Genomic DNA, 12,828 nt, shown 5'->3' with positions numbered 1-12,828 from the left:
AGCACCTTTCCCAGATGCTCAGCAGGCAGTAGGATTGTGCCTGAATCTGGCTCTGGAAATGCCAGTGCCTCAACTGAGAGCTGTGGCAATGATTTCCATTGCATGGAGAGGGGCCACAGTCCTGCAAGAGTCTTTCAGCAGAGCAAACAGCAGCCTGGAGGGTGGGCAATCTGTACCACTGCATGCTCATCCTTCACCACAATGCAGAGCTGCCATGGATCACTTTTTCCATTTCTGCTGTTGGATATGTTTTGGAGAAGTTGTTCTAGGTGGCTTTGGATGGTGATCCAAGTAGGAAGCAGCCATTCGCCTGCTGTGATATCCTTACAACTAGTCCTAACTTCTCATTGCCTTTGGTTTGATTGGGGGTGTTTTATCTGTTTGTTTGATTGGTTTCTTTGGGTTGGTTTCTTTGTGTTTTTCTCTCTTTTGCTTGGAGTTTCTTTTCCTTTTTTTAGAAATGACTGGTGAAGTTGGCACAACCAAACTCCAGAAAACGTAAAGCAGGCTTGACTTCCCAGAAATTGCTTTTGGCTGGCTTTAGCTGCATTCCCCAGGATCACGATCAGCAGTAGATATTTGCAGGTTTTGCTCTGCATCCTCAGCCTGCCCAGGTGTTGTTCAGTGTTTCAGCAGTGGAGAAGACGATGGATATTTTGCTAAACCTCCTTTCAAACAACAAAACTTGGGTTAGCACGACAGAAAAGAAGAAAAGAAAATCTTCGCCAGTTACAACAGAGCCAGAGTCCCACCATTTCCCCCTCCACTTTTCTTTCTTTTCTACTTTTAGAGGTAAAGCTTCCATCTCCAAAAGCTTCCATCTCTCACTTCCTGATGTAGCCATTTGCTACCCTTTAGCCTTGACTGCCACGCATTGGACTGCTGTCCGTGTGGGGCTGGGGATGCTCAGCCTGGAAAGAGAAGGGGGCTGGCGAGGCCTCCCTGCAGCTCTAGGAAAGATGGGCACAGAGAGGAGAAGCCTTTCAAAGGCAGGAGTGAGCTTGAAGTTGGATCTAATGAAGCTGCTCTTTTCCACTCCGGCTGCTGGGGCACTGGCCCAGGCTGTGCACAGAGGCTGGGGATGCTCCATCCTTGGCAACATCCAAGGCCAGCTGGGAGCGGGGCTCTGAGCAACCTCTTCTGGGCGAAGATTGCTCCGCTTGGAACAAGATGGTCTTTAGGGTCCCTTCCAAGCCCAAGCACCCAGGGATTCCATCATTCATTCTACAGTCTCCGTTGTCCACTTCAGCCTGGGCCTGAACTCCTGGTGGTGATGTCACAGTGCACGCTCCAGCTAGAACTTCCAGCATCCAGCAACGGCCACAACACAACCCTTGGCTCCTTGTGCCAGCACGCTCTTCATTCACCCTGCTGCAAGCCTACCCCTGTCACCTTGTTGCCACCTGCTCCCTGATTCCCCCAGCAGTCCCCAAAGCTCCCCATCGCTTGGATTTTGCTCTCCATCCCTGCAGGATGTCTGCATTTGTTCCAAAAGAGGTATGGTACTATTCCACGGAGGCGGACACCCCGCAGCTGCCTGGCTGGGCTGGAGCTCTGTGGGACAGGGTGGGAAATTTTGCTACCTCTGCAGGCTGGCACAGACGGAGAGGAGGAGACGGACGTCGATACACAGACTGATAGAGAAGAAGCCATGGAAGTGGACGGAGAGGATAGTGGAGAGGAAGAGATGGATGTGGATATGTACGAGACAGAGGAAGAGATGGAGGTGGAAACGAAAGATTATATTGAAGAGATGGATATTGATCTAAAAGACAAGGAGGAAGACATGGTCTTGGGATGAAGACCGATGCCAGCAGCAGAACAGGCAGGCGCTCCCCACAGGCAGAGTGGGGCCCCTGCTGCCAGCCTGGGGCCGGGCTGGGCACTTCCTGCTCAGGGACACGCTAGCCCATCCACTGGATTCTGCTGGCCATCCCTGGCCTGGCCTGGGCTTGCTGTGGGCCACACAAGCCCTGTTCCAGTGCCTGGGCCACAGCCCCCAGCCAGGCTCCCTTCTGGCAGCAGAGTCCCACTGGGCCAGTGTCCCAGCCCGGCAGCACATGGAACACCCTTCCGTGCCTGACTGCACTGACCGTGCTACTTGTTTTTCTTGCAGGACTTAGGGACATCACAGACACAGATGCCACCCTGCTGTACATACGTTTTACAGTTGTTGTGTTCAGGATAGAGGTTTTAGAGTTTGTTTAAGTTGTCTGTAAATACGTTTCATAGAGTTTTGTTAGAGCTGTTCTCAGGTAAATAGGTTCTATAGTTTGTTGTTGTTGTTGTTGTTGTTGTTGTTGTTACCAATATTCTTACAGTGTAAATATGTGGTGTAGTTCATTCTTGTTCCTTTTCTTCTACAGATAAACAGTCTTTGATTTTCACACCCCAGTTCTCTTTGCATTTTCTTCGGGCACATTTGCAAAGCTGTGGCTTGTTTCGGGAACAATGTTTGCAGGACTCTAAAAAGAGTATCAAAACCGCTCTGCCACACTCTCAGCTGCTGCTGCTGCCCCAAAAAGCACTGGCTGGCTTTGCTCACACAATCACAGTTGTGGTGGCATTTCTACCACACCACAGGACAGCGATGTTTTCCCTCTTCTCCTGGAAATACCTACAGCACTTGTGGGTAGCAAGGCAAACATGAGCCTCTTTTAGTGGCCCTTGAAATTGGACATGTGAAATGAGGTACACAAAGTCACAGGCCAGCTGAACCTGGCATCTCTGAATGGGTCTTTACATTCTTCCCAGGAAGATGAATGGCAATCACTATTTTGGCAGGGAGGAAAGTGCATCAGCTAGCAATTTGCTGTAGAAAATGTGCTTTCTGCTCCTCTCACAGCCAAAACTCCTAGCCATTTCTTGGAAGTCCTTCTTAGATAAGGACCGTGTTCAACTGAGTGACAGTGAAGCCAAATGGCAATGCCGCAATCAATTGTCCTGTACACAATCTCCTTCATCCACGTGGAAGGTTACTCACGGGCACACAAGAGGACGGAAGAAACCCAAATGCATCGTTGGACATAATAAAGTCAGACGTGTTGAGGGATGAAGAAATCTTGCAGAGATATGGAAAGCTGCCCTGAAAACCCAGTTCGGGGAGAGCCTGAGCTCTTTTGTGCTTCTAGGCCTGAAGATGCTCAGCAGCTTTCCCAGATGCTCAGCAGGCAGTAGGATTGTGCCTGAATCTGGCTCTGGAAATGCCAGTGCCTCAACTGAGAGCTGTGGCAAGGATTTCCATTGCATGGAGAGGGGCCACAGTCCTGCAAGAGTCTTTCAGCAGAGCAAACAGCAGCCTGGAGGGTGGGCAATCTGGACCACTGCATGCTCATCCTTCACCACAATGCAGAGCTGCCATGGATCACTTTTTCCATTTCTGCTGTTGGATATGTTTTGGAGAAGTTGTTCTAGGTGGCTTTGGATGGTGATCCAAGTAGGAAGCAGCCATTCGCCTGCTGTGATATCCTTACAACTAGTCCTAACTTCTCATTGCCTTTGGTTTGATTGGGGGTGTTTTATCTGTTTGTTTGATTGGTTTCTTTGGGTTGGTTTCTTTGTGTTTTTCTCTCTTTTGCTTGGAGTTTCTTTTCCTTTTTTTAGAAATGACTGGTGAAGTTGGCACAACCAAACTCCAGAAAACGTAAAGCAGGCTTGACTTCCCAGAAATTGCTTTTGGCTGGCTTTAGCTGCATTCCCCAGGATCACGATCAGCAGTAGATATTTGCAGGTTTTGCTCTGCATCCTCAGCCTGCCCAGGTGTTGTTCAGTGTTTCAGCAGTGGAGAAGACGATGGATATTTTGCTAAACCTCCTTTCAAACAACAAAACTTGGGTTAGCACGACAGAAAAGAAGAGAAGAAAATCTTCGCCAGTTAGAACAGAGCCAGAGTCCCACCATTTCCCCCTCCACTTTTCTTTCTTTTCTACTTTTAGAGGTAAAGCTTCCATCTCCAAAAGCTTCCATCTCTCACTTCCTGATGTAGCCATTTGCTACCCTTTAGCCTTGACTGCCACGCATCGGACTGCTGTCCGTGTGGGGCTGGGGATGCTCAGCCTGGAAAGAGAAGGGGGCTGGCGAGGCCTCCCTGCAGCTCTAGGAAAGATGGGCACAGAGAGGAGAAGCCTTTCAAAGGCAGGAGTGAGCTTGAAGTTGGATCTAATGAAGCTGCTCTTTTCCACTCCGGCTGCTGGGGCACTGGCCCAGGCTGTGCACAGAGGCTGGGGATGCTCCATCCTTGGCAACATCCAAGGCCAGCTGGGAGCGGGGCTCTGAGCAACCTCTTCTGGGCGAAGATTGCTCCGCTTGGAACAAGATGGTCTTTAGGGTCCCTTCCAAGCCCAAGCACCCAGGGATTCCATCATTCATTCTACAGTCTCCGTTGTCCACTTCAGCCTGGGCCTGAACTCCTGGCGGTGATGTCACAGTGCACGCTCCAGCTAGAACTTCCAGCATCCAGCAACGGCCACAACACAACCCTTGGCTCCTTGTGCCAGCACGCTCTTCATTCACCCTGCTCCAAGCCTACCCCTGTCACCTTGTTGCCACCTGCTCCCTGATTCCCCCAGCAGTCCCCAAAGCTCCCCATCGCTTGGATTTTGCTCTCCATCCCTGCAGGATGTCTGCATTTGTTCCAAAAGAGGTATGGTACTATTCCACGGAGGCGGACACCCCGCAGCTGCCTGGCTGGGCTGGAGCTCTGTGGGACAGGCTGGGAAATTTTGCTACCTCTGCAGGCTGGCACAGACCGAGAGGAGGAGACGGACGTCGATACACAGACTGATAGAGAAGAAGCCATGGAAGTGGACGGAGAGGATACTGGAGAGGAAGAGATGGATGTGGATATGTACGAGACAGAGGAAGAGATGGAGGTGGAAACGAAAGATTATATTGAAGAGATGGATATTGATCTAAAAGACAAGGAGGAAGACATGGTCTTGGGATGAAGACCGATGCCAGCAGCAGAACAGGCAGGTGCTCCCCACAGGCAGAGTGGGGCCCCTGCTGCCAGCCTGGGGCCGGGCTGGGCACTTCCTGCTCAGGGACACGCTAGCCCATGCACTGGATTCTGCTGGCCATCCCTGGCCTGGCCTGGGCTTGCTGTGGGCCACACAAGCCCTGTTCCAGTGCCTGGGCCACAGCCCCCAGCCAGGCTCCCTTCTGGCAGCAGAGTCCCACTGGGCCAGTGTCCCAGCCCGGCAGCACATGGAACACCCTTCCGTGCCTGACTGCACTGACCGTGCTACTTGTTTTTCTTCCAGGACTTAGGGACATCACAGACACAGATGCCACCCTGCTGTACATACGTTTTACAGTTGTTGTGTTCAGGATAGAGGTTTTAGAGTTTGTTTAAGTTGTCTGTAAATACGTTTCATAGAGTTTTGTTAGAGCTGTTCTCAGGTAAATAGGTTCTATAGTTTGTTGTTGTTGTTGTTGTTGTTGTTGTTACCAATATTCTTACAGTGTAAATATGTGGTGTAGTTCATTCTTGTTCCTTTTCTTCTACAGATAAACAGTCTTTGATTTTCACACCCCAGTTCTCTTTGCATTTTCTTCGGGCACATTTGCAAAGCTGTGGCTTGTTTCGGGAACAATGTTTGCAGGACTCTAAAAAGAGTATCAAAACCGCTCTGCCACACTCTCAGCTGCTGCTGCTGCCCCAAAAAGCACTGGCTGGCTTTGCTCACACAATCACAGTTGTGGTGGCATTTCTACCACACCACAGGACAGCGATGTTTTCCCTCTTCTCCTGGAAATACCTACAGCACTTGTGGGTAGCAAGGCAAACATGAGCCTCTTTTAGTGGCCCTTGAAATTGGACATGTGAAATGAGGCACACAAAGCCACAGGCCAGCTGAACCTGGCATCTCTGAATGGGTCTTTACATTCTTCCCAGGAAGATGAATGGCAATCACTATTTTGGCAGGGAGGAAAGTGCATCAGCTAGCAATTTGCTGTAGAAAATGTGCTTTCTGCTCCTCTCACAGCCAAAACTCCTACCCATTTCTTGGAAGTCCTTCTTAGATAAGGACCGTGTTCAACTGAGTGACAGTGAAGCCAAATGGCAATGCCGCAATCAATTGTCCTGTACACAATCTCCTTCATCCACGTGGAAGGTTACTCACGGGCACACAAGAGGACGGAAGAAACCCAAATGCATCGTTGGACATCATAAAGTCAGACGTGTTGAGGGATGAAGAAATCTTGCAGAGATATGGAAAGCTGCCCTGAAAACCCAGTTCGGGGAGAGCCTGAGCTCTTTTGTGCTTCTAGGCCTGAAGATGCTCAGCAGCTTTCCCAGATGCTCAGCAGGCAGTAGGATTGTGCCTGAATCTGGCTCTGGAAATGCCAGTGCCTCAACTGAGAGCTGTGGCAAGGATTTCCATTGCATGGAGAGGGGCCACAGTCCTGCAAGAGTCTTTCAGCAGAGCAAACAGCAGCCTGGAGGGTGGGCAATCTGTACCACTGCATGCTCATCCTTCACCACAATGCAGAGCTGCCATGGATCACTTTTTCCATTTCTGCTGTTGGATATGTTTTGGAGAAGTTGTTCTAGGTGGCTTTGGATGGTGATCCAAGTAGGAAGCAGCCATTCGCCTGCTGTGATATCCTTACAACTAGTCCTAACTTCTCATTGCCTTTGGTTTGATTGGGGGTGTTTTATCTGTTTGTTTGATTGGTTTCTTTGGGTTGGTTTCTTTGTGTTTTTCTCTCTTTTGCTTGGAGTTTCTTTTCCTTTTTTAGAAATGACTGGTGAAGTTGGCACAACCAAACTCCAGAAAACGTAAAGCAGGCTTGACTTCCCAGAAATTGCTTTTGGCTGGCTTTAGCTGCATTCCCCAGGATCACGATCAGCAGTAGATATTTGCAGGTTTTGCTCTGCATCCTCAGCCTGCCCAGGTGTTGTTCAGTGTTTCAGCAATGGAGAAGACGATGGATATTTTGCTAAACCTCCTTTCAAACAACAAAACTTGGGTTAGCACGACAGAAAAGAAGAGAAGAAAATCTTCGCCAGTTAGAACAGAGCCAGAGTCCCACCATTTCCCCCTCCACTTTTCTTTCTTTTCTACTTTTAGAGGTAAAGCTTCCATCTCCAAAAGCTTCCATCTCTCACTTCCTGATGTAGCCATTTGCTACCCTTTAGCCTTGACTGCCACGCATCGGACTGCTCTCCGTGTGGGGCTGGGGATGCTCAGCCTGGAAAGAGAAGGGGGCTGGCGAGGCCTCCCTGCAGCTCTAGGAAAGATGGGCACAGAGAGGAGAAGCCTTTCAAAGGCAGGAGTGAGCTTGAAGTTGGATCTAATGAAGCTGCTCTTTTCCACTCCGGCTGCTGGGGCACTGGCCCAGGCTGTGCACAGAGGCTGGGGATGCTCCATCCTTGGCAACATCCAAGGCCAGCTGGGAGCGGGGCTCTGAGCAACCTCTTCTGGGCGAAGATTGCTCCGCTTGGAACAAGATGGTCTTTAGGGTCCCTTCCAAGCCCAAGCACCCAGGGATTCCATCATTCATTCTACAGTCTCCGTTGTCCACTTCAGCCTGGGCCTGAACTCCTGGCGGTGATGTCACAGTGCACGCTCCAGCTAGAACTTCCAGCATCCAGCAACGGCCACAACACAACCCTTGGCTCCTTGTGCCAGCACGCTCTTCATTCACCCTGCTCCAAGCCTACCCCTGTCACCTTGTTGCCACCTGCTCCCTGATTCCCCCAGCAGTCCCCAAAGCTCCCCATCGCTTGGATTTTGCTCTCCATCCCTGCAGGATGTCTGCATTTGTTCCAAAAGAGGTATGGTACTATTCCACGGAGGCGGACACCCCGCAGCTGCCTGGCTGGGCTGGAGCTCTGTGGGACAGGCTGGGAAATTTTGCTACCTCTGCAGGCTGGCACAGACGGAGAGGAGGAGACGGACGTCGATACACAGACTGATAGAGAAGAAGCCATGGAAGTGGACGGAGAGGATACTGGAGAGGAAGAGATGGATGTGGATATGTACGAGACAGAGGAAGAGATGGAGGTGGAAACGAAAGATTATGTTGAAGAGATGGATATTGATCTAAAAGACAAGGAGGAAGACATGGTCTTGGGATGAAGACCGATGCCAGCAGCAGAACAGGCAGGTGCTCCCCACAGGCAGAGTGGGGCCCCTGCTGCCAGCCTGGGGCCGGGCTGGGCACTTCCTGCTCAGGGACACGCTAGCCCATGCACTGGATTCTGCTGGCCATCCCTGGCCTGGCCTGGGCTTGCTGTGGGCCACACAAGCCCTGTTCCAGTGCCTGGGCCACAGCCCCCAGCCAGGCTCCCTTCTGGCAGCAGAGTCCCACTGGGCCAGTGTCCCAGCCCGGCAGCACATGGAACACCCTTCCGTGCCTGACTGCACTGACCGTGCTACTTGTTTTTCTTCCAGGACTTAGGGACATCACAGACACAGATGCCACCCTGCTGTACATACGTTTTACAGTTGTTGTGTTCAGGATAGAGGTTTTAGAGTTTGTTTAAGTTGTCTGTAAATACGTTTCATAGAGTTTTGTTAGAGCTGTTCTCAGGTAAATAGGTTCTATAGTTTGTTGTTGTTGTTGTTGTTGTTGTTGTTACCAATATTCTTACAGTGTAAATATGTGGTGTAGTTCATTCTTGTTCCTTTTCTTCTACAGATAAACAGTCTTTGATTTTCACACCCCAGTTCTCTTTGCATTTTCTTCGGGCACATTTGCAAAGCTGTGGGTTGTTTCGGGAACAATGTTTGCAGGACTCTAAAAAGAGTATCAAAACCGCTCTGCCACACTCTCAGCTGCTGCTGCTGCCCCAAAAAGCACTGGCTGGCTTTGCTCACACAATCACAGTTGTGGTGGCATTTCTACCACACCACAGGACAGCGATGTTTTCCCTCTTCTCCTGGAAATACCTACAGCACTTGTGGGTAGCAAGGCAAACATGAGCCTCTTTTAGTGGCCCTTGAAATTGGACATGTGAAATGAGGCACACAAAGCCACAGGCCAGCTGAACCTGGCATCTCTGAATGGGTCTTTACATTCTTCCCAGGAAGATGAATGGCAATCACTATTTTGGCAGGGAGGAAAGTGCATCAGCTAGCAATTTGCTGTAGAAAATGTGCTTTCTGCTCCTCTCACAGCCAAAACTCCTACCCATTTCTTGGAAGTCCTTCTTAGATAAGGACCGTGTTCAACTGAGTGACAGTGAAGCCAAATGGCAATGCCGCAATCAATTGTCCTGTACACAATCTCCTTCATCCACGTGGAAGGTTACTCACGGGCACACAAGAGGACGGAAGAAACCCAAATGCATCGTTGGACATCATAAAGTCAGACGTGTTGAGGGCTGAAGAAATCTTGCAGAGATATGGAAAGCTGCCCTGAAAACCCAGTTCGGGGAGAGCCTGAGCTCTTTTGTGCTTCTAGGCCTGAAGATGCTCAGCAGCTTTCCCAGATGCTCAGCAGGCAGTAGGATTGTGCCTGAATCTGGCTCTGGAAATGCCAGTGCCTCAACTGAGAGCTGTGGCAAGGATTTCCATTGCATGGAGAGGGGCCACAGTCCTGCAAGAGTCTTTCAGCAGAGCAAACAGCAGCCTGGAGGGTGGGCAATCTGGACCACTGCATGCTCATCCTTCACCACAATGCAGAGCTGCCATGGATCACTTTTTCCATTTCTGCTGTTGGATATGTTTTGGAGAAGTTGTTCTAGGTGGCTTTGGATGGTGATCCAAGTAGGAAGCAGCCATTCGCCTGCTGCGATATCCTTACAACTAGTCCTAACTTCTCATTGCCTTTGGTTTGATTGGGGGTGTTTTATCTGTTTGTTTGATTGGTTTCTTTGGGTTGGTTTCTTTGTGTTTTTCTCTCTTTTGCTTGGAGTTTCTTTTCCTTTTTTAGAAATGACTGGTGAAGTTGGCACAACCAAACTCCAGAAAACGTAAAGCAGGCTTGACTTCCCAGAAATTGCTTTTGGCTGGCTTTAGCTGCATTCCCCAGGATCACGATCAGCAGTAGATATTTGCAGGTTTTGCTCTGCATCCTCAGCCTGCCCAGGTGTTGTTCAGTGTTTCAGCAATGGAGAAGACGATGGATATTTTGCTAAACCTCCTTTCAAACAACAAAACTTGGGTTAGCACGACAGAAAAGAAGAGAAGAAAATCTTCGCCAGTTAGAACAGAGCCAGAGTCCCACCATTTCCCCCTCCACTTTTCTTTCTTTTCTACTTTTAGAGGTAAAGCTTCCATCTCCAAAAGCTTCCATCTCTCACTTCCTGATGTAGCCATTTGCTACCCTTTAGCCTTGACTGCCACGCATTGGACTGCTGTCCGTGTGGGGCTGGGGATGCTCAGCCTGGAAAGAGAAGGGGGCTGGCGAGGCCTCCCTGCAGCTCTAGGAAAGATGGGCACAGAGAGGAGAAGCCTTTCAAAGGCAGGAGTGAGCTTGAAGTTGGATCTAATGAAGCTGCTCTTTTCCACTCCGGCTGCTGGGGCACTGGCCCAGGCTGTGCACAGAGGCTGGGGATGCTCCATCCTTGGCAACATCCAAGGCCAGCTGGGAGCGGGGCTCTGAGCAACCTCTTCTGGGCGAAGATTGCTCCGCTTGGAACAAGATGGTCTTTAGGGTCCCTTCCAAGCCCAAGCACCCAGGGATTCCATCATTCATTCTACAGTCTCCGTTGTCCACTTCAGCCTGGGCCTGAACTCCTGGCGGTGATGTCACAGTGCACGCTCCAGCTAGAACTTCCAGCATCCAGCAACGGCCACAACACAACCCTTGGCTCCTTGTGCCAGCACGCTCTTCATTCACCCTGCTCCAAGCCTACCCCTGTCACCTTGTTGCCACCTGCTCCCTGATTCCCCCAGCAGTCCCCAAAGCTCCCCATCGCTTGGATTTTGCTCTCCATCCCTGCAGGATGTCTGCATTTGTTCCAAAAGAGGTATGGTACTATTCCACGGAGGCGGACACCCCGCAGCTGCCTGGCTGGGCTGGAGCTCTGTGGGACAGGCTGGGAAATTTTGCTACCTCTGCAGGCTGGCACAGACCGAGAGGAGGAGACGGACGTCGATACACAGACTGATAGAGAAGAAGCCATGGAAGTGGACGGAGAGGATACTGGAGAGGAAGAGATGGATGTGGATATGTACGAGACAGAGGAAGAGATGGAGGTGGAAACGAAAGATTCTATTGAAGAGATGGATATTGATCTAAAAGACAAGGAGGAAGACATGGTCTTGGGATGAAGACCGATGCCAGCAGCAGAACAGGCAGGTGCTCCCCACAGGCAGAGTGGGGCCCCTGCTGCCAGCCTGGGGCCGGGCTGGGCACTTCCTGCTCAGGGACACGCTAGCCCATGCACTGGATTCTGCTGGCCATCCCTGGCCTGGCCTGGGCTTGCTGTGGGCCACACAAGCCCTGTTCCAGTGCCTGGGCCACAGCCCCCAGCCAGGCTCCCTTCTGGCAGCAGACTCCCACTGGGCCAGTGTCCCAGCCCGGCAGCACATGGAACACCCTTCCGTGCCTGACTGCACTGACCGTGCTACTTGTTTTTCTTGCAGGACTTAGGGACATCACAGACACAGATGCCACCCTGCTGTACATACGTTTTACAGTTGTTGTGTTCAGGATAGAGGTTTTAGAGTTTGTTTAAGTTGTCTGTAAATACGTTTCATAGAGTTTTGTTAGAGCTGTTCTCAGGTAAATAGGTTCTATAGTTTGTTGTTGTTGTTGTTGTTGTTGTTGTTGTTACCAATATTCTTACAGTGTAAATATGTGGTGTAGTTCATTCTTGTTCCTTTTCTTCTACAGATAAACAGTCTTTGATTTTCACACCCCAGTTCTCTTTGCATTTTCTTCGGGCACATTTGCAAAGCTGTGGCTTGTTTCGGGAACAATGTTTGCAGGACTCTAAAAAGAGTATCAAAACCGCTCTGCCACACTCTCAGCTGCTGCTGCTGCCCCAAAAAGCACTGGCTGGCTTTGCTCACACAATCACAGTTGTGGTGGCATTTCTACCACACCACAGGACAGCGATGTTTTCCCTCTTCTCCTGGAAATACCTACAGCACTTGTGGGTAGCAAGGCAAACATGAGCCTCTTTTAGTGGCCCTTGAAATTGGACATGTGAAATGAGGCACACAAAGCCACAGGCCAGCTGAACCTGGCATCTCTGAATGGGTCTTTACATTCTTCCCAGGAAGATGAATGGCAATCACTATTTTGGCAGGGAGGAAAGTGCATCAGCTAGCAATTTGCTGTAGAAAATGTGCTTTCTGCTCCTCTCACAGCCAAAACTCCTAGCCATTTCTTGGAAGTCCTTCTTAGATAAGGACCGTGTTCAACTGAGTGACAGTGAAGCCAAATGGCAATGCCGCAATCAATTGTCCTGTACACAATCTCCTTCATCCACGTGGAAGGTTACTCACGGGCACACAAGAGGACGGAAGAAACCCAAATGCATCGTTGGACATAATAAAGTCAGACGTGTTGAGGGATGAAGAAATCTTGCAGAGATATGGAAAGCTGCCCTGAAAACCCAGTTCGGGGAGAGCCTGAGCTCTTTTGTGCTTCTAGGCCTGAAGATGCTCAGCAGCTTTCCCAGATGCTCAGCAGGCAGTAGGATTGTGCCTGAATCTGGCTCTGGAAATGCCAGTGCCTCAACTGAGAGCTGTGGCAATGATTTCCATTGCATGGAGAGGGGCCACAGTCCTGCAAGAGTCTTTCAGCAGAGCAAACAGCAGCCTGGAGGGTGGGCAATCTGTACCACTGCATGCTCATCCTTCACCACAATGCAGAGCTGCCATGGATCACTTTTTCCATTTCTGCTGTTGGATATGTTTTGGA

At 50.3% G+C, this 12,828-nt stretch overlaps 1 long non-coding RNA gene across 1 annotated transcript; it reads left to right on the top strand.

Annotated features, from left to right (window-relative positions):
- Positions 1 to 2,116: 2,116 nt before the first annotated feature.
- On the top strand, positions 2,117 to 11,814 carry LOC147650461 (uncharacterized). Its single transcript, XR_015276810.1, has 6 exons — positions 2,117 to 4,642; positions 4,737 to 7,783; positions 7,878 to 8,111; positions 8,403 to 10,924; positions 11,019 to 11,252; positions 11,544 to 11,814. It is a non-coding gene; the product is annotated as an uncharacterized LOC147650461 (long non-coding RNA).
- Positions 11,815 to 12,828: the final 1,014 nt, after the last annotated feature.

This window comes from Cyanistes caeruleus, chromosome 15 (genome assembly GCF_971803275.1).
Source record: "Cyanistes caeruleus chromosome 15, bCyaCae1.hap1.1, whole genome shotgun sequence".
Taxonomy (NCBI): domain Eukaryota; kingdom Metazoa; phylum Chordata; class Aves; order Passeriformes; family Paridae; genus Cyanistes; species Cyanistes caeruleus.
The sequence above is the reverse complement of the archived record's forward strand: the minus strand, read 5'-3'. Positions and strand labels throughout refer to the sequence as shown.